General features: G+C 40.2%; 1 protein-coding gene across 1 annotated transcript in view; it reads left to right on the top strand.

Moving 5' to 3' along the window:
* The window catches only part of Il1rapl2 (interleukin 1 receptor accessory protein like 2), a 1,189,456-nt gene that overhangs the window by 461,072 nt on the left and 701,997 nt on the right, over nucleotides 1-26,387 (top strand). The window lies entirely within an intron of this gene.

The following is a 26,387-nucleotide window of genomic DNA, read 5'->3' on the forward strand; positions in this document are numbered from 1 at the left end:
ATGTGAATTTCTGCCTAGATCATAATTTTCTTTTGTTCTTGTTTGATTGTCTTTCCTTAATGACTCTGAATAACATTTCTTACTAGTATTAGTAACCCTTAAATTTGATCTCCATGTAAAGCAGAGATATGTCTTACCCCGCTCAGGAAAAATTAGGAAAAAGCTTTTAAAGAATACCGTGATTTAGTTCTAGCTAGTGCCCAAAGAGAACAGAAAATTTTATTATCTTTCATAGACCTCAGGCTTATACAATCTATATATGCTGTCATCCTTAAATCTCTTTCAGGTCCTCTCCCCAGGTATCACTTAGACAATTTAAAGAAAGGCAGGGGACCCCAAGTCTGGCCCCTTGGGCAGATGGGAGCTTTACATAGCACAGATGTTCTTTAAGTACACCAGTGTTGTTCTTTTGAAATAGTTCTTGCCTGGGGTCATCTAGCCCACCTGGCAGAATTATGCTTAAGAAAATAACTGGGGACTTAAGGGCTGTGGTTACCCTGTGCTGCCTCCCTGAATTGTGCACTAAAGGAATGTTCTCTGATAGACAAATAGGCCTAATGGCTGCCAGGCCTGGTGATCAAAGATTTATAGGAAGCATTATCCTAGCAATTCTAAACTTCAGTTATTTCTAACAAGCCTGGTTAGTACATGCCTTATCTTTGGGCTAATTAGAGGGAGCGCTCCTTTAACTACATTCTACTTTGTGTGGAATAATGTTTTCTAAGTAAGTTTCTTATTAAACCCTTTAGAGCATCAATTTTATTACTTTGATCTTTTTCTATACCACATTCACTCACCAGAGAATTCTGTAATTTCATTTTTCTTTGGAGCTGAGTAGTATTCCACTGTCTATATGTATCACATTTTCATTATCCATCCAGCAGCTGAAGGATAACTATGCTGTTTCCATTTCCCAGCTATTGTGAATAGAGCAGCAATGAATACAGTTGAGCATAGATCTCTGTAGTAAGATGTAGGCTCATTTGGGCTTCTACCCAGAATGGTATAACAAGATTATATGGTACTCTAGCTTTTTGAGGAGCCCCTACATTGATTTACATTGTGTCTCCATGAGTTTGCACTCCTACTAACAATGAGTAATCGTTCTCCTTTTCTCACCTCCTCACTAGCTATTCTTGTCATTTGTTTTCTTGATCCTAGCCATTCTGACTGGGGTCAGAAGAAATGTCAGAGTAGTTTTAATCTGTATTTCGTTGAAAGTTAAGGATGTTGAAATACTTTTAAAATATTTTTCAGTCATTTGTGTATCTTTTTATGAAAACTTTCTTCAGTTCTATGGCCTATTTTTTTCATCCATGAACACTTTATTTTTTTTACCATTTAATTCTTTTTATTTTCTGATTTTTTAATTGATTTTTAGTGAGCTCTACAGTTTTCTCTTCTCCCCTCCCTGCCTCTCCTCTCCCCCCTTCAACCCTCCCCCAAGATCCCCATGCTCCCAATTTACTCAGGAGATCTTGTCTTTTTCTACTTCCCATGTAGATTAGATCTATGGCCTATTTTTAATCGGGTTGTTTTCTGGATGTTTCGGTTTTTGAGATCTTTTACATCGTACATCGTAGCCTTTAATCCTCTGTCAGCCTTACATCTAGCAAAGGTCCTTCCTATTCTGGAAGCTTCGTGTGTACAGTGTAAACAGTAACATCAAATCCCGTCAAATATAAGCTGTGGTGTTTCAGAGGCACTCATTGGCATCACATGGTGGGACAGCCTGCACAATGCAAAGTGAATATTGTGAGTTCTCATCCAAGGCTGCGCTGTGTTTGCTTGCTGTGCCAGAGTTGAACTTTGCTAGAAACTACTCAGATTCATTATGTGTTTGATTTTGACTTAATTTCTGATCCCTACGCACTCACAAATGTTTTATAGCTACCAGTTTTGTGATAACCAGTATTCTTATTCCCTTGAGCACGTCAATCATGTAGGGTGGTGATCCAGAGTTACGGGAGTGCCCCAGCAGCTGTTATCCAGTTTTCTTGGTCTGTTCTCTATATTGCTTGCTTTTTAAGAATTAAGAGCATTTTGAAATTATTATTGGTGTTCCACCTAGTAGGAGTGTCAACATAAACAGTTGTTCCTGGACATTTTGCTGTGTGTTTTTGGTTTGTTTGTTTGTTTTTGAGACAGGGTTTCTTTGTGTAAGAGCCCTGGTGTCCTGGAATTCACTCTGTAGACCAGGCTGGCCTTGACTTCAAAGAGATCCACCTGCCTCTGCCTCCCCAGTGTTGGGATTAAAGGCCTGTGACATGACTGCTTGGCTTGTTATGGTTCTTGAGAGAAGGTGTCCTATAGCCTTCACTGTCCTTGAATTAGTTATGTAGCTGAGGCTGAACTTGAGCTCCTGCTGTTTTTGCCTCCCCCATAACCTAAGTATTGGAATTATAGGTGTGTGTCATTGCACCTCGCCATCCTGAGCATTTTCTGCCTCCGTTACCCTGCTCCATCCTCCCATTTAGCAGATGGAATCTTTAATATGATCTTCATCTTTCCCTCTTAATTTATTCCTGGATATCTAGAGATTCTCAGTACAGTTTCTTTCATATGCAAGAAAACATTTTATACCAAGACCTATCTTACACTCCAGAGCCTAACAGAATCTCCATATCTAAAATTCAACTCATCTTGGATTATGCTCTCTGCTATGTAATTGGAACTAAAAACAATAGAGTGGTAAACTTTGAAGTTTATTTAATGTAATTTTTCTCTGAGTAATAGCTATTACACTGCAACTGACTTCTTTACTCTCCATTATCCAGATAATGTGGAGCGTGCGCGCGCGCGTGGGTGTGTGTGTGTGTGTGCGCGCGCGCGCGTGTATCTATACAAAATGGCAAATAATAGATGGCAGGGGTGGAAGAGAAACAGAAGATACTATTTCTGGTCCTTTTAAGTTCTTACCGAATATAGGGTTTTGCATAAATCCTTTAGGTAGAAACTTCTTTTTCAGATGAGAGACAATTCGCATGTTGAGATTTTTCTTCTGAAATATAGTGCATATCTAATAGGTGAAATTTATTATTATTTTAATGAGCCACCGTAGCTTTAGTAGCATGTGTCTCCTTCAGGCCTCCCTCTTAAGTTTCTAATAACTTCTTTATGTGTGCTTCATATCCATTATTGATTTAGCCAGCAAAGATAGAAATTCTTATTATTTTCCTTTAATGAATTACTTTATTTATTAATTTATTTTGACAAGAAGGGGAATTTACTTTCTTAAATTATTTCTTTTTGATTGGTGATACTTGTTAGCTTGAATGTTAAGGTTGATTTTCGTTCCAGCTGCTAATAATGCAGAGTTGCTGTGTTTGCTCTCGAGAGAAGATTTTAGACGTAATTAAGTGTGAAGACATCCTTAGCTTGTCTTCTAGTCTTACAAGAACTTTTGCTTATTTAAAAGTTCCAGGTCCAGCCTAATTCTTCTCCCAGTGAACACTTTAGGATTATGCAAGTGGACCGGGAATTCTAGTCTAATTCAATCTCTTGTTTTGAAAAGATATAGTGATGGGGGTTACAAACTGAGAAACAATGATCAGTTGCTAGCACCTAGGGATAAATGGCATCATAGGAGACTTACATATTGAATCATGTTAAAAATATGAAATGTCTGGGTTATACAACAAAACCAGCCAAACAAAAACCAAAACTCTTTCTCGCAGCGAATAGAATTCAGAGAAGAACAGATGAGAGATAGCTAAAAAGCTCAATGAAATAATAGTGACTCAGCCCCTTGAAGGATCTGGTTATTGTTATGTTGGTTTTTCTCTTTTGGCTGTTCGGGAATCAAACATGTGATCTTGCACATGATAACTACATACGGTGCTACTGAGCTTCACCTCAGCCGCATATCTGTTTTATAAACAACTTTCCAAAGCACTTCTGAGAGCATTGCCACTGAAGAAATGAGGAATCCAAAGAAGCAGCCTCCGAAGAAAGTGCTAGCTGGTCTAGAGGTCACCTAAAAGGAGTACTGGGACAGTCTCCTTAGAAAGGGGAGAGGAGTTATAACTGTGATGAGAGAGTTTAATTCCTTGGAAGATACTGGGGAGACTTTCATGTGTCATGAGCACATGGCAAAGAAAGAAACTGCTTAATAATATAGAAATCAAAGAACTGTGAACTTCTGCAGCATTACAGTATTTTTTCACTGAGTTGATATATTTTCATGCATAATGAACTTAAAGTTTAGCCTGACTAGCGTAGCATTGCCTACTAGAAATAAAATATGAGTTGTGCAAGAAAGAATCTGGATTTAATCCACATCACTACAAGAAAGAAAAAATGAGACAGGAGAATGTATACTAAGGTAAATTGTAAGGTAATTGCTTAATTTAGAATTTTCTAGTGGCTAAATTTAAGCATGCCAAATATAAAAGAAACAATTAAAATTAATATTTAGTGCAAGGTATCAAAAATATTCTTAAGTTAATCAATATTAAGTATTGATCAGATGCAATACTCTTTTCGTGTTGACGTTTAGAAACCCAGTGTGTATTTTACATTGATAGCCTGTCTCAGTTTGAACCAATAACATTTCATGTTCTTAATAATCACATGTGCCGGGCGGTGGTGGCGCACACCTTTAATCCCAGCACTCGGGAGGCAGAGGCAGGCGGATCTCTGGGAGTTCGAGGCCAGCCTGGTCTATAAGAGCTAGTTCCAGGACAGGCACCAAAGCTACAGAGAAACCCTGTCTCGAAAAAACCAAAAAAAAAAAAAAAATCACATGTAGCGAAGGAGCTGACATATTCTTTTTTTTTTTGATTATTTTTTTATTGATAAAAGAATAAAGGAAAAAAAAACAAATTTCCACCTCCTCCCAGCCTCCCCTTTCCCTCCCCCTCCTCCCACTCTTCTCCCCCTCCTCCCACCCCTCTCCCCTTCTCCCCACTCCTCTCCCCCTCCCTCTCCAGTCCAAAGAGCAGTCAGGGTTCCCTGCCCTGTGGTAAGTCCTAGGTCCTCCCCCCTCCGTCCATATCTAGGAAGGTGAACATCCAAACTGGCTAGGCTCCCACCAAGCCAGCAGCTTGCGTAGGATCAAAACTGCGTGCCATTGTCCTTGGCGTCTCATCAGCCCTCATTGTTCGTCATGATCAGAGAGTTCAGTTTTATCCCATGCTTTTTTTGGTAATAGTCCAGCTGGCCTTGGTGAGCTCCCAGTAGATCAGCTCCACTGTCTCAGTGGGTGGGTGCACCCCTCGCGGTCCCGACTTCTTTGCTCATGTTCTCCCTCCTTCTGCTCCTCATTGGGACCTTGGGAGCTCAGTCCAGTGCTCCAGTGTGGGTCTCGGTCTCTGTCTCTATCTCCATCCATCACCAGATGAAAGTTCTAAGATGATATGCAAGATATTCGTCAGTATTGCGCTAGGATGGGGTCATTTCAGGTTCCCTATCCTCAGCTGCCCAAGGAACTAACTGGGGACCTCAGCTTGGGCACCTGGGAGCCCCTCTAGGGTCAATTCTCCTGCCCACCCTAAAGTGGGTCCCTTAACTAAGAATTGTGGTTCCGTGCTCCCCTATCCAACCTTCCTTTATCCCGATCCTCCTATTTCCCCAAGTCCCCCCTCCTTCCCTTCTACCTTTTCTCTCCCCATCTCCCCTTACCCCCTTCCCACCCCACCCCCAAGATCCCACTTTTCTCCCCGGCAATTTTGTCTACTTCCCTTATCCAAGAGGATAACGATATGTTTTTCCTTGTGTTCACCTTCTTACTTAGCTTCTTTAGGTTCGCCAATTGTAGATTCTGTGACCCCTATTTATGGCTAGAAACCAATTATGAGTGAGTACATCCCATGTTCTTCTTTTTGGGTCTGGGATACCTCACTCAGGATAGTGTTTTCTATTTCCATCCATTTGCATGCAAAATTCGAGAAGTCATTGTTTTTTACCGCAGCGTAGTACTCTAGTGTGTATATATTCCATACTTTCTTCATCCATTCTTCCATTGAAGGGCATCTAGGTTGTTTCCAGGTTCTGGCTATTACAAATAATACTGCTATGAACATAGTTGAACAAATGCTTTTGACATGTGATTCAACATCTCTTGGGTAAATTCCCAAGAGTGGTATTGCTGGGTCCAGGGGTAGGTTGATCCCGAATTTCCTGAGAAACCGAAACACTGACTTCCACAGTGGTTGCACAAGATTGCATTCCCACCAGCAATGGATGAGGGTACCCCTTCCTCCACAGCCTCTGCAGCAAAGGCTATCCTTGGTGTTTTTGACTTTAGCCATTCTGACAGGTGTAAGATGGTATCTCAAAGTTGTTTTGATTTGCATTTCCCTGATTGCTAAGGAAGTTGAGCACGACCTTAAGTATCTTTTGGCCATTTGAAGTTCTTCTGTTGAGAATTCTCTGTTCAGTTCAGTGCCCCATTTTTTAATTGGGTTAATTAGCATTTTAAAGTCTAGTTTCTTGAGTTCTCTATATATTTTGGAGATCAGACCTTTGTCTGTTGCGGGGTTGGTGAAGATCTTCTCCCAGTCAGTAGGTTGCCTTTGTGTCTTAGTGACAGTGTCCTTTGCTTTACAGAAGCTTCTCAGTTTTAGTAGGTCCCATTTATTCAATGTTGCCCTTAATGTCTGTGCTTCTGGGGTTATACCTAAGAAGCGATCACCTGTGCCCATCTGTTGTAGGGTATTTCCCACTTTCTCTTCTATCAGGTTCAGTGTTTTCGGGCTGATAATGAGGTCTTTAATCCATTTGGACTTGAGTTTTGTGCATGGTGATAGATATGGGTCTATTTTCATTCTTCTACAGGTTGACATCCAGTTGTGCCAGCACCATTTGTTGAAGATGCTTTCTTTCTTCCATTGTATACTTTTAGCTCCTTTATCGAAAATGAGGTGTTCATAGGTTTGTGGGGTAAAATCCGGGTCTTCTATACGATTCCATTGGTCGACTTCTCTGTTTTTATGCCAGTACCACCCTGTTTTCATTACTGTAGCTCTGTAATAGAGTTTGAAGTCAGGGATGGTAATGCCTCCAGAAGATCCTTTATTGTATAGGATTGTTTTGGCTATCCTGGTTTTTTTGTTTTTCCATATAAAGTTGATTATTGTCCTCTCCAGATCTGTGAAGAATTTTGATGGGATCTTGATGGGGATTGCATTGAATCTATAAATTGCCTTAGGTAGAATTGCCATTTTTACTATGTTGATCCTCCCAATCCAAGAGCAAGGGATGTCCATCCATTTTTTGGTATCCTCATCAATTTCTTTCTTCAATGCCTTAAAGTTCTTGTCAAATAGATCTTTCACTTCCTTGGTTAGATTTACCCCAAGATATTTTATGCTGTTTGTGGCTATCGTGAATGGAGAAGCTTTTCTGATTTCCCTCTCTGCTTCCATATCCTTTGTGTATAAGAGGGCGACTGATTTTTTGGAGTTGATCTTGTATCCTGCCACATTACTAAAGCTGTTTATCAGCTGTAAAAGTTCTTTGGTGGAGTTTTGGGGGTCGCTTATGTACACTATCATATCATCTGCGAATAACGAAAGTTTAACTTCTTCCTTTCCAATTCGAATCCCCTTGATTCCATTATGCTGTCTTATTGCTATTGCTAGAACTTCCAGCACTATATTGAAGAGGTATGGCGAAAGTGGACAGCCTTGTCGTGTTCCTGAGTTAAGCGGGATGGCTTTGAGTTTCTCTCCGTTTAATTTGATGTTAGCTGTCGGCTTGCTGTATATAGCTTTTATTATATTTAGGTATGACCCTTGTATCCCTAATCTCTCCAAGACTTTTAACATAAATGGATGTTGAATTTTGTCGAATGCTTTTTCAGCATCTAATGAAATGATCATATGGTTTTTTTCTTTCAGTTTATTTATATGCTGGATTACATTGATAGATTTTCGTATGTTGAACCAGCCCTGCATCTCAGGAATGAAGCCTACTTGATCATAATGGATAATTTTTCGGATGTGTTCTTGGATTCGGTTTGCCAGTATTTTGTTGAGGATTTTTGCATCGATATTCATGAGTGAGATCGGCCTGTAATTCTCTTTCCTGGTTGAGTCTTTGTGTGGTTTTGGTATCAGAGTAACTGTAGCTTCATAAAAGGAATTTGGTAATGACCCTTCTGTTTCTATATTGTGAAATACATTAAGGAGTATAGGTATTAGGTCTTCTTGGAAGTTCTGGTAGAATTCCGCATTGAAACCATCTGGTCCTGGGCTTTTTTTGGTAGGGAGGTTTTTGATAACCTCTTCTAATTCTTCGCGACTAACAGGTCTATTTAGATTGTTCACCTGGTCCTGATTTAACTTTGGTAAATGATATTTATCTAAGAAAGTATCCATTTCCTTTACATTTTCCAGTTTTGTGGCGTATAGGCTTTTGTAGTAAGATCTAATGATTCTCTGAATTTCCTCTGTGTCTGTGGTTATGTCCCCCTTTTCATTTCTGATCTTATTAATTTGCAAATTCTCTCTCTGCCGTTTGATTAGTTTGGATAGGGGTTTGTCAATCTTGTTGATTTTCTCCAGGAACCAGCTTTTTGTTTCATTGATTCTTTGGATTGTTCTCTGTGTTTCTATTTTATTGATTTCAGCCCTCAGTTTGATTATTTCCAGTCTCCTACTCCTCCTAGGTGAGTCTGCTTCTTTTTTTTCTAGAGCTTTCAGGTGGGCTGTTAAGTCTCCAATGTGAGCTTTCTCTGTTTTCTTTAAGTGGGCACTTAGTGCTATGAACTTTCCTCTTAGGACTGCTTTCATAGTGTCCCATAAGTTTGAGTATGTTGTTTCTTTATTTTCATTTAATTCCAGGAATACTTTAATTTCTTTCTTTATTTCTTCCTTAATCCAGGTGTGGTTCAGTAGTTGGCTGTTCAGTTTCCATGACTTTGTGGGCTTTCCGGGGGTAGCCTTGTTGTTGAATTCTAACTTTAATCCATGGTGATCTGATAAGACACAGGTGGTTAGTAATACTTTTTTGTAACTGTGGATGTTTGCTTTGTTACCGACTATGTGGTCGATTTTCGAGAAGGTTCCATGAGCTGCAGAGAAGAAGGTGTATTCTTTCCTATTTGGGTGGAATGTTCTATAGATGTCTGTTAAGTCCATTTGTTTCATTACCTCCATTAGTTGTCTTATTTCTCTGTTAGGTTTCTGTCTGATTGACCTGTCCATTGGTGAGAGAGGAGTGTTGAAATCTCCTACTATTAGTGTGTGCGGTTTGATGGCTGCCTTGAATTTTAGCAATGTTTCTTTTATGTACGTGGGTGCTTTTATATTAGGGGCATAGATGTTCAGGATTGAGACTTCATCCTGATGAACTGTTCCTGTTATGAATATAAAATGCCCCTCTCCATCTCTTCTGATTGATTTAAGTTTGAAGTCAACTTTGTTAGAGATTAGTATGGCCACACCTGCTTGTTTCTTAGGTCCATTTGCTTGATAGGCCTTTTCCCAACCCTTTACTCTGAGTAGGTGCCTGTCTTTGTGGTTGAGGTGTGTTTCTTGTAAACAGCAGAATGTTGGATCCTGTTTTCTTATCCAATCTCTTAGCCTGTGCCTTTTTATAGGTGAGTTGAGACCATTGACATTAAGTGATATTAATGACCAGTGGTTGTTAACTCCGGTCATTTTTTTTTAGTCGTAGAGTTTGTGTGTATCCCTTCTTTGGTTTGTGTTGATGAAGGGTCTCTAGATGTCTGAGTTATTGTGGTCATTATTGGATTCCTTGGTTAGTGATTTTCCTTCTATTACTTTCTGTAAGGCTGGATTTGTGGCTGCATATTGTTTGAATTTGTTTTTATCCTGGAAAATTTTATTTTCTCCATTTATAGTGAACGAAAGCTTGGCTGGGTATAGTAATCTGGGCTTGCATCCATGGTCTCTCAGTTTCTGCAGTACATCTATCCAGGACCTTCTGGCTTTCATGGTTTCCATGGAAAAGTCAGGTGTAAGTCTGATAGGTTTACCTTTGTAAGTAATTTGGCCTTTTTCCTTTGCCGCTCTTAATATTTTTTCCTTATTCTGAATGCTTTGTGTTTTGATAATTATATGGCGAGGGGATGTTTTTTTTTGATCCAGCCTATTCGGTGTTCTGTATGCTTCTTGCACCTTCATAGGTATATCTTTCTTTAGGTTGGGAAAGTTTTCTTCTATAATTTTATTAAATATATTTTCTGGACCATTGAGCTGCACTTCTTCTCCTTCTTCTACACCTATTATTCTTAGGTTTGGTCTTTTTATTGTGTCCCATATTTCCTGAATGTTTTGTGATGAGAGTTTGTTGGACTTGCTGTTTTCTTTGATCAGTGTGTTTATTTTCTCTATGGTATCTTCAGAATCTGAGAGTCTTTCTTCTATCTCTTGTATTCTGCTGGTTATGCTTGTTTCTGTAGTCTCTATTCGTTTACCTAGATTTTCCATGTCCAGCCTGCCCTCTGTTTGTGTTTTCTTCTTTGCCTCTATTTCAGTTTTCAAGTCTTGAACTGTTTCCATTATCTGTTTGATTGTTTTTCCTTGGTTTTCTAGGGTATCATTCACTGATTTATTCAATTCTTCAAACTTTCTGTTATATTTCTCATCCATTTCTATAAGGGCGTTTTTTACATGCTGTTTAAGGGCGTCAATCACTTTCATGAAGTCAAACTTTTCTCCTTCTTGATTAAGGTGTTCGTGACCTTCCGTTGTGAGGTCGCTGGATTCTGGTGGCTTCATGTTGCTTTTCAGTTTGTTGGGCGAATTCTTGCCTTGGCGTCTGCCCATCTCTTCTTCCAAATACTCCCTTATGGGTCTTCTTTTACCAGATCAGGTCTCCTTGCCTACCCAACGCGGCCTCACCAATGTTGGCTCTCCTGGCACCAAGGGATCAGGTCTCCGTGCCCAACCCTGGCTCGTCCCAACGCTGGTTCTCCCCAATGCTGGTTCTCCCCAACGCTGGTTCTCCTGGGCCGAGAGATCAGGCCTCCGTGCTGGTTGGGCAGCTCGCAAACAAAGCGCCTACCCTCCTTGGTGCAGGCAGGCCACAGAAACAAAGGCAGTGGAGCCCGCCCGGGCGCCGGGAGGACTGGGACCCAACTCCCAATGCCTCGCGCCAAAAGAGGGCGGGGGGCCCAAGTGGGGAGGGCTCTGGACGGAAGCTGGGTGGGCCAGGAAGAAAGAGGCAGTAACCAGGGAATAGAGGTCCTGCAGAGAGCCCAAGAAAGACAGGAGGCCAGGGGACCCCCGAGATCCCCGTCCCTGGCTGGCGCTGCGGGCCAGAAACTCACCCCAACGCTGGTTCTCCTGGGGCCGAGAGATCAGGCCTCCGTGCTGGTTCGCTGACATATTCTTAAATTCAGTGTTGATTTCAAGGAATTTATCTTTTCATCACCGTACATGCAATCATGGAAACAAAACACAGTTTAATCATACCATTAGATCAGCACTATCAAATATAGTAAGCATTACTACTATTGTTACTAAACTTAGTGGTAATAATCTGTGTCCCAAGAAGCTAGGTTCAACCACTTGTGCTCAATAAGCCACTTAAAGAAGCCAAATTAATAGTGGAAAACAGAAAAAGATTTATTCAGTGTGACCACGATGGGAAGAGGAACTAAGGGATACAACAACTCCTTCAAATCTATCTTTGGAGGTCCTGACTTGAAAGTAGGATTTAAATAAAAAGCAAATGTATGCAGAACTAAAGGGCCCAGCAAAGTGTGGTCTCTTCCCTACCCCCTTCACAGCAGTAAGTCTCTCCTACAAATCTCTGGCAAGTCATAAATCTTTCTCCAGGAGACAAGTCCCTCCTCTGGATGCTCCCACAGCTTCAACCATTTCCTCTCCCATCAGGAGAGTCCTGCAGGAAGTTCTCAATTTGGGGGGCCACTCTTTCAACAGTCTTATAGCCAAATTAAGAACCAAAGTGTCTATTTAGAATATATCAATTTCTGCCAGACAAAATGGATACAAAATGTGCCAATCTACGTTCAAATTAATTTTAATCAAAATTTAAAATCCAGCCCCTGATTTGCACTTAGCCACATTTCATACCCTCACTAACCACATGAAGCAATTAGCAACTTTTAGGCCCTGTCACAGGCCTGGCTAGAGAGAAAGAGTCAGCGTGTGTGTGTGTGTGTGGGGGGGGGGATATGCCAGGCTAACCCCCACCCCCGCACGCACTCTCTCAATCTATCAGACTACTGAAACAATGGACGCCAAAGAAATGGGAATTTCTCCAGGAAGCTCATGCTAGGAAAAAAAAAGGCATCAGCCAGAGGGTGGGGGGATCTTGCCCTCTGCATGGGATTACAGAGGGACCTGGACTGCTTAGGTGTGCACATTCTTGACCCTCTAGTTAAACTTTGATCTAACTTTAAGACCCAAAAGATGGACTTGAAGGATTTGCTAGATCTCTTTGTTTCAATTGCTAAGGTGGCCACATTGAATAACCTTTTACTCATTTACATTATTAATTTGGTTCTTTCAATTGACTTTTAATTGATGATGAGTGGCCAGAACTGACTTGGGGCATGTTGTGGCCACCCCAAGTTTAATAACAACACAGAGGGTTTATAGACTTATTCTTCTAACTTCTAAATAGAACCTCAAAGAATAATATCTAACTTACATGGAATTTGCTTTAACTTTGATGAAAACAGATGTACCTTGTCAATATAAAAAAATAGCTCTCGTCTTAAAGGAAATAAGGATAGTGTGTTAGGGAGCCCACAAAAGAAGACCACTTAAACAAAATTCCAATATCTCTGCAGTACTGAAATTCAAATCAGTCCATGAGTCTCTTCAGACATAGAAGTGTGTCAGGAGCCATTTCGCCCTAAAAATCATTACAAGAACCATCACCCTGAGGAGTTTGCAAAGAGCTCCACACCCTAACATTTGTTTTATTGGCAGAGCCTACCCCACACCCCATTATCTGTTAATAGAGAGCTATCTGTTAGCGGAACTGCCCCACACTCCAATTATCTAGAGAACTAGGAGTGTCAACTTGTGACTTCCTGACCGAGGAATTGGGACCTGACTGACCATAACCTTCTGGCCAAGGACCTCACAACCGGCTGGAACCACAGCTGCAAGATTCCTTCCTGCTCATGCCCCTGCCCCCCAAATTCCTCATCCTATATAAGCTGTAACCATGACTCTAATAAACGGAGGCTTTGACAAATCTGCTTGGCCTCCTTCCTGTCTCCCGCCCATATCTTGCAGATAGCACCTCTCCAGGACCCTGGAATTACTGACCTGCCAGGCGGGTTACAACCCTAGACTGAGTAACCTGCCAAGGCGGGTACAGAAGTGTTGAACAAGGCTACCACCATCTTATGCCATTTTATTATAAAGACAAACTAGGTTCATTCTTATTTATTATTAAATTCCTGTTTCTCAATGTTTGGACTGTGCCCCACCTGTGATCTTAACTACAAATGTTTCTCTACTAGCTGTTCCAGGAAACTGCAACTGTGCCTTTGTTTCAAAAGATTATTATGAGCACATATTATTCTGGCCACCGGTTGTTTTGACTATCATGTGACTGCTCTGCAATTGTTTCTTTATAGGTTGTTATGGCCAACTTATTATGCATATGTTTGGCTTCTGTAACCCCACCAATTTGCCTGCCAAATCCCTCATTTAGAACCCCCCCTACCCCTATAAGCTATAAAATACCTTATCGTCTCTATGTCCAGTGCTGGCTTCTTGAGCCTTGCCTTATGGGGAGGCAGCCCATGTAGACAAATAAAAAAGCTTGCTTTAATTAATTGTTTGCCTTAATTAATTTGGCCATGATGGTTTGGGTTGGTGGCTTTTCTCCTCACATCGTTGAGGAGAAAAACTCCTTCCAGGGGTTTGTTGCTCACAGTTATTAGACACAGGTTCTTTTCAAAAATTTCCATTCACAACTTTCTTCTTTATTTCCTCATCTCGTTACCCAGGAAATCTGTATCCATCTGTCCCTCCACCAACATGTTATCAAAGCGTGGCTGCAAGGTACAGCATTGTCCAAGAGAATCCGAAAACAAACCTATTCTGAGAACAGGCTTTCTGTCTAATTGCATTTTTTTTTCTAAGTTTCAATCTGTATTTGAAATATGGGTATGCCTGAAAAAGCAGGGTGAAGAAGCACTTCCAAACAGCCAGATACTTCTTTGAAAATGGTTGCAATCTTAGAGTGCATCATTAGGATTCCAGAACTCCCAGTTTCAAATAACAAAGAAAAATGCAAACATTTAACAGTAGTCTTTTGTCCCCCTTCTTTATATATTTTACACACTTTTTCCCCTTGTCAAAGCTCTGGGCAGTGTTCTAACTTGGTATTTGCAAGTCAATGGCAGGGCCTACTCAGCACTGAGGGAATTGCATAGTCACAGACAATTAGTCTTTGAAAAGGTCTGCTGCTTGGAAATCTGCCACCAAAGCCGGTATAGCCTCAGCACATAATGTAAATTTTTAATGATTATAACTTTTCTAAATTCAGCCTTTAACAAATCTTATAGTGGTCTTTTGAAACTTTTCAATCAAACATAACCCAATTAAGCTGGTATTTGATTAAACTGAACTGCCACTTCATCGAAATGCTTAAATAAATCAACATTAATATGTTTTACTACAGTAAATAAAGTTAATGCTATATAGTTGAAATGTCAATATTAGCACGTGGCTTTTGAAAAGTACTCCCTGCACTCTGAATAATGAATCCAGTATTTGAGGGAAAGTATTGACTTTTTTTTTATTGCCCCCAAACTCTCCAAGTTCTTATTTTTAAGCAACAGTAAATCAAATGTGTTTCAAATTTTAAAAGCACTTCGTAGTTGTCTTAAGACTGACTCTGATTAATGTTTTCTTTTTCCTTTCAAAAAATACAATATTAACAGCTTCTTCAATGAATACTTGTCAGGATTTTTTTTTATTCTAATAGGATTAATTTGTTAGAACACATTTGGTAGCTTTTCTTCTAGAGCAGTAGTTCTGAACCTCCCTAATGCTATGACCTTTTAGTACAGTTCTTCATGTTGTGGGGACTCCCAACCATAAAATTATTTTCATGCTACTTCATAATTGTAAGTTTGTTAGTTTTATGGACTGTAATGTAACTCTCTGTGTTGTCCAATGGTCTTAGGTGACCCCTATGAAATGGTCATTCAACTCCAAAAAGGGTTGAGAGCCACTGTTCTAGAACTTACCAGAAAGCACAGTTTGAATGGCAAAATTTGAGTACCCTAAATACCAGGAACCAGAAATGTTTCAGATTTTTATTGAAGCAAAACCACAGCACTCATCCTGAAGGGAATAAGAGACACTTTATTCTGGACCCATTTTGAGTGACTATGACCACAGATTTAGGTTTACCCCAAATTCTATGCTTCAGTGTGGAAGCAGTTTCACAAATGTAGTTATTTGATTTTACTCTGTGAACTCTTTACTCTTTTGAGGGCCCACCACCCCACTCCCAAATAAATCACATGGAAGCTTCTTTTTTCTTATGAATTCCCAGCTTTAGCTTGGCTTGTTTCTAGCCAGCTTTTCCCATCTTCATTTTGACTCTGGGCTTTTACCTTTTTCTATTCTATATACCTTTCTTTACTTCTTACTTAATGCCTTGCTGTGTATGTGGGTGTCTGGTCCCTGATGTCCTCCTACTTTTCTTGTTCCTTCATCTCTTTCCAGATTTCTCCTCCAATTTATTCTCTCTGCCTGCCAACGTTGGCTTTTCAGCTCTTTATTAGACCAATCAGGTGTTTTAGACAGGCCAAAGTAACACAGTTTCACAGAGTTACACAATGAAACCTAAAAGATTGCAAAACATCTTTGCATCATTAAACAAATGTTCTCCAGCATAAACAAATGTAACACATCTTAAAATAATATTCTGCAACACACAAAGTTTTTATAGTTTTACAGAACAAAGAAAGCCATAAATTAAGGCAAGTATAAAGTACGTTGGAGGGTACATCAAAAAGGCAGGTACAGAGAGATGGGGGAAACTTTCCTATAGGGTTAAGATGCTCATAGATGGCATTCTTAACATTTGGGGTTGTAGAAGCTAATTGCCTGCTAAATCAATAGCTCTAAAAGTTTGCAGTTTTTTCCCATTGTTGTTTTGTTTTGTTTTGTTTTAATCTATAACAACAAAATATTAGTTACCACACAGGGGTGAGCAAGAAATGGTTATTCTCATGGGACAGAATTCTGCCATTGTTTATAGTATAATGGTCTAAGGATTAAAGCTGCTTCTTAGAAACAGGGCATAGTAGGTTGATAGTACACATTTCCACTTCTCTTTAACCGATAGATGTTATAAGATGATGTTACATTTTCCATGATATTCATAGCTCTACATTTTAGGGCTAGTTCTTCCTGTTAGAACCTTAACAATCTACTTGTGTTTTAACTAGTCTTTGGATTTTGTATGTAATAATTCTAAAAATATATTGTTATGCTCAGTGTTCTATTGCTGTGAGAGACAACATGAACACAGCAACTCCTAAAAAGAAAACATTTAATTGGTGCTTGTTTACAGTTTCAGAAATTTAGTCCATTATTAGCATTAGATATTTTCCTAAAAGAATCAGTTTCAATATCTTAGTTTTTCTGACTTGCTACATTTTGATTGTCCCTCTCTCCATATCATCTTGAACTCCCATTCCTCTCAGAGACCATGTTCCTTAGATTTCAGGTCTTCCTTATCTAAACTTTCCTTCCAACCACGATAAGAACTTAGGTTTCAAATTTCTGTCCTGGCATAATATCTCACAGGATGAGGAAAGCTTGAATTCCTTTCTAAAGAGTCTGAAATACTGACTGTTTGACCTTCTGGGTCTTTTCACTCTCCATACATTAAAATACTTTCAGTGACATTGAAAACATTCTGGAAAACCCAAAGTTGAATAAACAAATCTCTAAAACATATTGGAGTCTGCCATGTATAAGCCGGGCGATGGTGGCACACGCCTTTAATCCCAGCACTCGGGAGGCAGAGGCAGGCGGATCTCTGTGAGTTCAGGACCAGCTTGGTCTACAGAGCTAGTTCCAGGACAGGCTCCAAAGCCATAGAGAAACCCTGTCTCGAAAAACCAAAAAAAAAAAAAAATGTCAACTACTGTGCCTTTGAGAGCTTTCTCTATGCCAGGTATTCTGTTACCAATTTGACTCAAATTGTATTATTAAATCTTCAGAAGAACCTTCTAAAATAAGACTGTAGATGAAGAAAACTGAGCTTCAAAGACACCATGGAGCTTGCCCAAATGCTTCAGATAATGAAAAATGAAGCATGGATTCATACCAAATCCAGATGTCCCTGTCCTTCTACTCTGTGTTCTCTCTCCATGTTCATTGGTAAACTTATTTTATATGAGAAGTGTCTAAATCTTCCATCAGTATGGTAGCTACTAGTCCCTTATGGCTATTTACATTTCAACTAAAGTTGAGTAATTAAAAACTTTAAAAATCTCATTCCTTCAGTATACTCATACCATGTGCTCATTAGACCGCATGGCTAGTGGCCACCATATACATTTCCATCACCACATATTTTCCTTAGAGACTACTTGATATAGATTATTGTAATACTAAGCTGATATAACCAAAAAAATAATAGTGGCAAAACCTTAAAGAATTTTATCAAGATTAGTCATTTTGCCACATAAAATCCATCTTTATACATAAAAGATACATGAGATCTGTGAATAATCCTTGAATTTGTCTCTGAAGCATCATTGATTCAATCAGGGGTTTAGTTTCATTTTGGTTTGTTGTCTGCTCTAAAGAGTAAGTGCTGATATGAAGTGCACCGTGGTCACTCTATGAATCCACGACTGACCATTATTCCCAGGATTACAGCTCTATGGAGCACACTGTACTTACTTGAACTAAAAATTTGCCTTCATTGTAACTACTTGCTACATAAATGTTATTATTTCACTGGTGAAATAACTAGATATAATATCAGTCTAGATAGTGGACTTTGATTTGACTGCTGTAATATAAACACTACAGACTAGGTAGTTTCTAAACAACCATAATTCGTTATAATTTTAGAGGCTGAGAAGCCCAAGAGCAAAGTATTGATATATTTGATATTTGGTAAGAATGCACTCTGATAAATGGTTCAAGGGGCAAGGGTGCTCTTCCAGGCCTCTTTCATAAAGTAATAACCCAATTCATAAGGCTTTAATCACCATGTGCTAATTATCTCTCCAAAGCCATACTTCTTCACCCTATCAAATCAGGGGATACAATACAAGCAATCAGTTCTTAGCAATAGTTAATGTTTAATATAAATTACTGAAGGTCACAGAATTTATAGGATCTATTTGTCCATTCTTTCTACATTACAAAGATATAACTTGATTCTCATTCTTTTCAGTATTATGCTGTGGTAAAAGTAAAATAACAAAAGATGCAAAAATACTTAACTGTGTGCAAGATGAAATATTATTTTAATCTTATCCTATTGGCTGTTTTATGAATCCATTTCTAAGATAAAGACTCAAAAGTGAGTAGTTAGAAAAAAAAAACAAGAGTATTATCTACACAGTGAAATGCATCGGAATTACCAATGGCAGGAATTTCAGAACTTTTATGGAAAAAAAGCACAGTTTCACTAAATCACTCCTAGCTTTTACCCAAAAAAGCCCTTCAGGTTTTTCTATTTGAAAAAATGCTACATAAAGGGAATACTTTGGTATATGGCCAGAAAAAGAGCAAGTCAAATGATTTAATACACTACAGCATTCAATTAGTTCTACTTTTCTTTTCTCAAAGGTGAAAGGAGAAAATTTACCTAGGAAAAGCAACATTTTTCTGTAATTTGGATATCTAGTCTTTTGTGTTTCAAATGTATACTCAGATGACAAATTAGCAAACACCAGTTGCTTTAATATGGAAAAAGAAAATGACAGGTTACTTCTAGTGAATGAAACAGTCAAATCAGTTATTTCCCTGTGTTTCTTCTGAATTAAAGAGGTATGAGTAAAAATAAGAAAATACTATATTATAAATGTCTAGGTGTCTTGATTGCATTCTTTTCTCTTCCAATTAAAGAATTAAAATGCATAGAAACTCTTGAGTCTGACAGATAGTAGTAGGGAAATTCTCTGAACACAGCAAAGATGAACAGATAGAACGAACTTATAAAAAAAGGCTTTCCTAGGCGATGAAGAAATGTGCACATATGGCAAATAAGTACACATAAAGAACAAATGGGCTGCTGAGAAGCCAAGGACAATGTCACTGGGTCTTGATCCTACTTCATGTTCTGGCTTTGTGGGAGCCTAGCCAGTTTGGATGTTCACCTTCCTAGACCAGGATGAAGTGGGGAGGACTTTGGACGTTCCACAGGGCAGGGAACCCTGACTGCTCTTCAGACTGGAGAGGGAGGGGGAGAGGAGTGGGGGGAGGGGGAGAGGAGTGGGAGGAGAGGGAGGGAAATGGGAGGCTGGGAGGAGGCGGAAATTTTTTTCTTCAATAAAAATAATAATAATAATAATAAAGAACAAATCCTTTTCAAAGAAGTGCTGGGGCAGGAAACCAAATCTGAGTCTTGTTGGAGTCTGCTTGTGTGTTTTCCAGCTGTCCATTCTCCCAAAATATTCACACATAAAACGATATTATTTAAGTCACTGCTTGATCAATCACTTAAGCATATTTATAGATAGCTTTTACATCTTAATTTAACCCATTTTTATTATTTTATATTTTACCACGAGGCATGTGGCCTACTGGCAAGGTTTTAGCTAGCAGCTACATGGTGTTTCTCTCATTCTGCTTCTTTCTCCCAGCATTCAGTTTAGTTTTTCCTGCCTAGTTCTACTCTGTCCTATCAATAGGCCAAGGCAATTTATTTATTCATCAACTAATAAAAGCAACACATACACAGAGGGACTTCTTACATCAGAGTCTCTTCTTGAGGGCAGGAGACACTTTGGGGGCCATCATCCTCCATTTAGGGTTGGTCAGTTTTGAACAAAGACAAGTCAGAAAGTTTGGGGTAAATTTTCTTGTCTAGCCTTGAAGTTGTCAGATCAGTCTACATTTAGAGGGCTTTACTTGTAGAAAATAATGCTGTCAGGCCTTTATCTTAAGCTGCCTGCCTTTTATCTCAGCTCAGGAGGGTGAAGATGAAAACAGCAATCTTAGAAGTTCACCATCTTTATTATCTAATCATGGCCCATCTGCCTATCTGGCTGTCTACCAGACAACCTATCTAACCCTTAGTCCCTCAATTTAAAAAAAAAAAAACATGTATTCCTATTTCCCCTACGTTAGATAGAGACTGATCAAGGTAATGTGTAAATGAAAAAGGAGATAGACCTCTTGAGAAGCACTTTATCTTTTAATCAAAACAATGAAGGGCTGTAGTCTCTCTGCAGGAGTGGAGACTGTGCACTGTGGTGTAGGGGGATTGGAGGTTTAATAGGGCATAAAAGGGAACATTTGGATTGGAAGATTCCATCTGCAGGCCTGTTCCCCTGTGGTTCCAAAGTGATAGAAACCAAGGGAGTTTGGTATATTGGTCTTATCAAAAGGTTCCAGGATCCTAAGCCCCAAAGGTGTTATCACTTGTCAACTTTCCTGTCCCTAGTTTCCAAGCCCACCTGGGGCCTGAGGCTTTTAGGTCCTTAGTACTTCACCCTATCCTGGAATTCTTCTTAGCAATAATAGGCAATCTTTAAGAAGTGGTTTATACTGCAATGAAAGAAATCAACCTGGGAGAAGAGCAAAGTGATGATCTTTCAAAGTTCCATGTCTAAGTAGCTCTGAGACACAATGGGCCTTCTGACAGTTGCCTGCACCCTATGTTGTGTTGTCTGTTTTGAAGTACTATATAAAAGTCAAAAAAATGTGCTTGAGCATACTCATACCTTGAGCCTAATTAAAGACAAAAAATAATATTAAACAAGCATGCTATCTATGCATAGGCATATTAGTTGCCAGATTGATTTGAAAAAAACCAAAACAATGGGAGTAAAAGCAGATAGATATAAGAGAATAAAAGAGAACTTTAGCCCAGAGAACTTGAGTTCTCAATGAGTAGGTAGAATAGAACAAACCTGTACTTTGAACGGGGGAATCTGGCTGGAAGAGTTAGGCCTGAGGTTACTTGCAAGGCTTAAAATAGGTCCTCTGTAAAGAACGAATTAAACCTGCTTTATATGTAAGGTCTATGCATGATTTGTGGTTATTTGGTAAAGATAAGTGTTAGATCTTCCACCCCTCCCCACAAAAATGGCAGTCCCTTAGCTAAGGTTGGGCACAGAAGAATTGCTGGCAGACAGAAAAAAGCCTACACTCAGCATTTCTCAGGAACCCATGGAACAGGTTTCTGCCTGCCAGGAAGAGCCCCTTCTATTTCCTTTTACCTGGGGCATCTGGATCCCCATGAACAATTATCAGTAGTACGCATCAGAGCCTGACTGTGTCCTCCTGGCTTTTCTCACCTCGGCCCCTCTTGCCTAGCTGTGCTAGCACCCAAGCTGTTTCAGTTTCCAGCGTCCTCCCTGCACCCTGCAGCTGCCTGTTCTCTTTAAAACAGGCATGATTTTCCCTATTTGCCTTCTCTCTGCTCCTAAGAGACAGACTGTAAGATACAGCATGAGAGACCTTTGTGGGTCCCATGGCAGGTGGGGCACTATGGTGGGTAACAGAGTACACCATGCAGAGAGAGCTTGGGTGTGGGGGTTTATTGGGAGGGTAGGAGGGAAGAGAGAGAGAGAGAGAGAGAGAGAGAGAGAGAGAGAGAGAGAGAGAGAGAGAGAGAGACTCAGAGAGAGACTCAGAGAGAGACTCAGAGAGAGAGACTCAGAGAGAGAGACTCAGAGAGAGAGAGACTCAGAGAGAGACTCAGAGAGAGGGAAGAGGGGAGAGGAGAGAAGGGGGGCAGAGAGGAGCTTGCCTAGCCAGAAGACAGGAAGAGAGATTGGGGGTGGGCTGATCTCTTAAAGGGGCCTTTGCACCTGCGTACAGTGCCATAGAAGAGGGGTGCCTGTGTCTGAGGGGCAGGACCAAAGTGTACCTGGATCTTAACAGAAATGGCAGTCTCTTGTCTACTGTCTACTATCTTCTCTGCTGCTGGAAAGTTAGCCATGGGAGCTATGTACTCCTCAAGCCTCCAGCTGTCCTTTCTCTGTTACCTGATAGCCACAGGATAGTTTCATATTCCCAATGAACTTTTCTTCTTTATACTCATGGAGTTGCCAATTTGGTGGTTTTGCTGTGCCCTTGCTTATAGTAATCACCTAGTGTTTTAGAAGACTACCTAACGAAAACACTACATTTGATAACCTTATTATTACTGTTTAATTGATTTCAGAGATCAAGCCAAGGGTATTGAAATCAAGAATGCACTTGATGCTGGGCAGTGGCAGTGCACACCTTCAATCCCAGCACTCAGGAGGCAGAGGCAGGTGGATCTCTAAGTTCGAGGCCAGTCTAGTCTACAGAGCAAGTTCCAGGGCAGCCAGAGAAACCCTGTCTTGAAAATCCACACACACACACATACACACATACACACATACACACACACACACACACACACACACACACACACACACAAGCAAAAGAAAAGCAAAAGTATTTGAAACAAATAGCATTCAGGAAATGTTTTAGGTCAAAACCCAGTCTCAAATATTCTCATTTCCCCTTTTCTGCTTTAGACAGTGAGTGTTATTGTGTGCAATGTTGACAATGAAGCCTTATCTATTTATTATTGCCAGTAAAATGAAATTCTGTGTGCTACCTTGCACTGACTTGAGCTAGAAATCTGCCTTGGGTATTTGAAAATAATTTTAAACACGGGTTAAAAAGAACAAAAGCATTTTGCCCAACTTTTGGTTAGACAATTCAATTATTTACAATATCCTATTCCCCAAACACACCAGTTAATCAAGATTTCACTGTGCTTTCTTTAAACTAGCTAGTAAGTTAATTAATTGGAGCAAGTGAATTGTTTGGTCAGGCTAGATGCATACACTGATGTAATTACTTGGATTTTATTGCTTTGTTTAATAAGGAGCAAAAGTGCAGGAATTTTTGCATTTATCTGGCTAAATTTATGCATATATCTGGCTAAGCAATGACACTGCATAGACGGTAGTGATGGTCAGACTTAGGAGTGAAAATTCCCAGAAAGAAGCTGGGTTTGCAAAGGTTGATGGACTGATCGCAACTGTGGCGATGAGGAAAGGTTAGAATATTGCAGGCCCAGGCCTAATTACCTTATCTTGTGCTAGCTGTAGCCCCCTGAATATCATTCCTTACCCATCTCTGTGTTGGAACTATTATCTTGTGACTAACAGATAAAATACATTTCAAAATCTATTAACTAAGCAGCTACTAGCTTCTACCAACTCAAAGTGTAGAATGTCATCAGATAGAATATGAGGCCTATAGAAGAGATTGCCCCATTTTGCTGAAACCACCTTTCAGATACACCCACCAATGTACTTTAAAGTTGCCGTAATTTATGACTTTCTTTGTTCTGCCTCTATAAAACTTCATGAAACTGCTTCCACCTGGGAGCATCATACCTGGGTAACTAAGCTCCATGTTTCCTAGGTCTTCATGGCTACAGAATAAATAATCTCATATGGTTTTAAAGTAAGAGCTGTGTTTCTTTGCTTTGACAGGCTAAATTGTTGTTGAAATTGCTGCACGGTACCTCCGTTACACAGTGTCCCCGATGTGCTGGCCTGAATGATACTGGCCCCCAGGCTCATGTATTTGAATTCTTGACTCCCAGTTGATGGACTGTTGGGAAGGATTAGGAGGTGTGGCTTTGTTAGAGGAGGTGTGTCACTGGGGTGGGCTTTGCAGTTCAAAAGCCCACACCAGGCCTAGTCACTCTCTGCCTGGAGCTTGCGGATCAGGGTGCAGCTCTCAGCCGCTTCTCCACCACTATGCCTACCTTCCTGCCCCCATGCTTCCTACCATGATAATGTACTAATCCTATGAAACTATAAGCAAGCCCTCCATTCATGCTTTCTTTTATAAGTGTTACCTTGGCTGTGGTGTCTCTTCACAGCACTCGAACAGTGACTAAGGCACCAGCTAGCTCAGAAAGTGATCCTGTGGGCATTTTGTAACTTATTTTATAGCAACAGTTAGAAGTCAGCACTTTTTCTGTCCTTGTCCTTATTTCTTATGCTAAGCAGTAGTTTAGCTTCTTCTATTAGCAGGTTTCTCGTGTACTGAGAGGAATAGCAGGATTGCCCCATGGCAAAAGAGGTTCTGATGTTCAGCATTCTATATCTACATCTAGTGTATAGTAAATGTGCCAGAAATGACAAAGGAGTAACCAATGAATTGGTTTTAATTTATAGATTACTTTAGTAGCTGCTCTTTTAATGTTAGTTTTGTAGTTATCAAGTTTTCATCATTACTTAAGATCTAGTCAAGATGAAAGAGAATGTCATCCGAATGTATTTGGAAGTTTGTCTCTCCCTCTTCCTGTCAATAGAGAAAATTGGACAAATAAATGATTGATAATGTTTCTTGTAAAAACTCAATTCTGCTGTGTTCAAGCAAGTGTTACCATCTAGGGATCTTGATCATGTTCATTTTCTCTGCTAGTTAAGGAGCTAAAAGGCAGAAAAAGCTTCTCAAATGCAGCAGGTGGCAATGTGGAAAGACTCAGGCACAGCAGACAGAATCAACCAGTGAAGAAAGGCTTTTATTAGGGGTGAGGAAACACACTCATACACACACACACACACACACACACAAAGAGACACAGACATACACACACACCATACACACACACACACGAGACAGAGACAGACAGACAGACACACAAAGAGACAGAGAGACACCACATACATACCACACCACACACACACACACACACACACACACACAGAGAGAGAGAGAGAGAGAGAGAGAGAGAGAGAGAGAGAGAGAGCGCACATAAGGCACCCAGAAAGACCCTCTGTAATCTGCAAAGCAAACTAGGAACTTGGGGTCCACAAGCCAAACCTCTTCAGGAGGGATTGCGATTTCAAGGGTCTTTCATGGATCTTCTTCTCTTGGTTTAGAACTGATTACTTTGTGCATAGACAGGGAGGTTGATAGACCCACAACTTTAAGGCAAACATCTCCTGATGAGGCCTTGAATGCAAGAGGGTCCACCAGCAGGGGATCCTTCCTGCTTTTAGGCCTTTGTTTTAAGGTCATGAGTTTGAAGAAACAGTAGAAGTTTGCCATTTTTATTATCTAATTGTGGCTCATTTCCCTTTCTGTCTGCTTATTGGGGATCTGTCTAATACCTAGTCCTCCAGAAGGAGTTTATAAATTTAAGAAGACCCATTTTTTATTGTTTCATTTTCTCTAGAAAAATAACTGTATAACTTTGTCTGGTCCCAAAGAAGCCTGGGACAAGTCTCACTCAGTACATGTTGCCCCTCCCAGTACTTCTCACCCCACCACTTACCCTAATCTCTCCACTACAGGGACTGGGCTTCCTTTTCCCCTCTTTCAGATTCCTATATAACTCAGCCATTTTTAGCACATGCTCTCTTGACTCGTTCTTGGTCTTCTTGTTTCTAGGCTCACTCTTGGTCTTTTTCCCCTCTGTCTTTTCCTCTCTCGCTTCCCAGACCTGCTCTCATGCCTGGGTTATTTTACTGATTGTATTCAGTCTCTACACTCCTAGATGCCTCTGGTTGTTTCTTTCATATCCACAATAAAATCCTTCAATTGATTCTGTGGCCCATGTTCTCTTGGTATCACTTACCATTATGGTTTCTCCAATTCTTCCTGCCTCTCCTTCAGGACCTCTGAGCTCTGCCTAATTTGCCTGCAGGACTCTGCAACTTCTCCCTTCGGTTACTGGATGAAATCTCTCTGTTTTTGTTGTTGTTGTTGTTGTTGTTTGTTTTTTAATGGGAATTTGGCTAGACCCTGGTCCCAGAACACCCTGCAGGTAGGTCAAAGGTTTTGTGACTGGGTTGGTATTCCAATTCCTCCACTTGAAACTACCTGGTTACAGAAGCTGGCCAGTTCAAGCTCTGTGTCCTGCATTACTAGAAGTCTTTGCTAGGGTTTCTCTCATAGATTCCATGGAGTTTCCATTGCAATAGGTTTCTACCTTGCACACAAATGCCCCCTAATTCCAGTTTTTCTCCCAGTATCTCCACAATTGATCTCTCCTATTCCTGACACCACCTGCCCCCAGTCCACCCACAAAATTTATTCTATTTCTCCCCCCCCCCCCCAGAGAGACACTTAAGAAACCCCCTGAGCATTCAAACTGCCTAGGCTCCCACAAAGCCAGTACGTGCAGTAGGATCAAAAACCCATTGCCATTGTTCTTGAGTTCTCAGTAGTCCTCATTGTCCGCTATGTTCAGCGACTCCGGATTTATCCCAGACTTTTTCAGACCCAGGCCAGCTGGCCTTGGTTTGTTCCCGATAGAACATCCCC

The sequence above is a fragment of the Microtus pennsylvanicus genome, chromosome X, assembly GCF_037038515.1.
Source record: "Microtus pennsylvanicus isolate mMicPen1 chromosome X, mMicPen1.hap1, whole genome shotgun sequence".
Taxonomy (NCBI): domain Eukaryota; kingdom Metazoa; phylum Chordata; class Mammalia; order Rodentia; family Cricetidae; genus Microtus; species Microtus pennsylvanicus.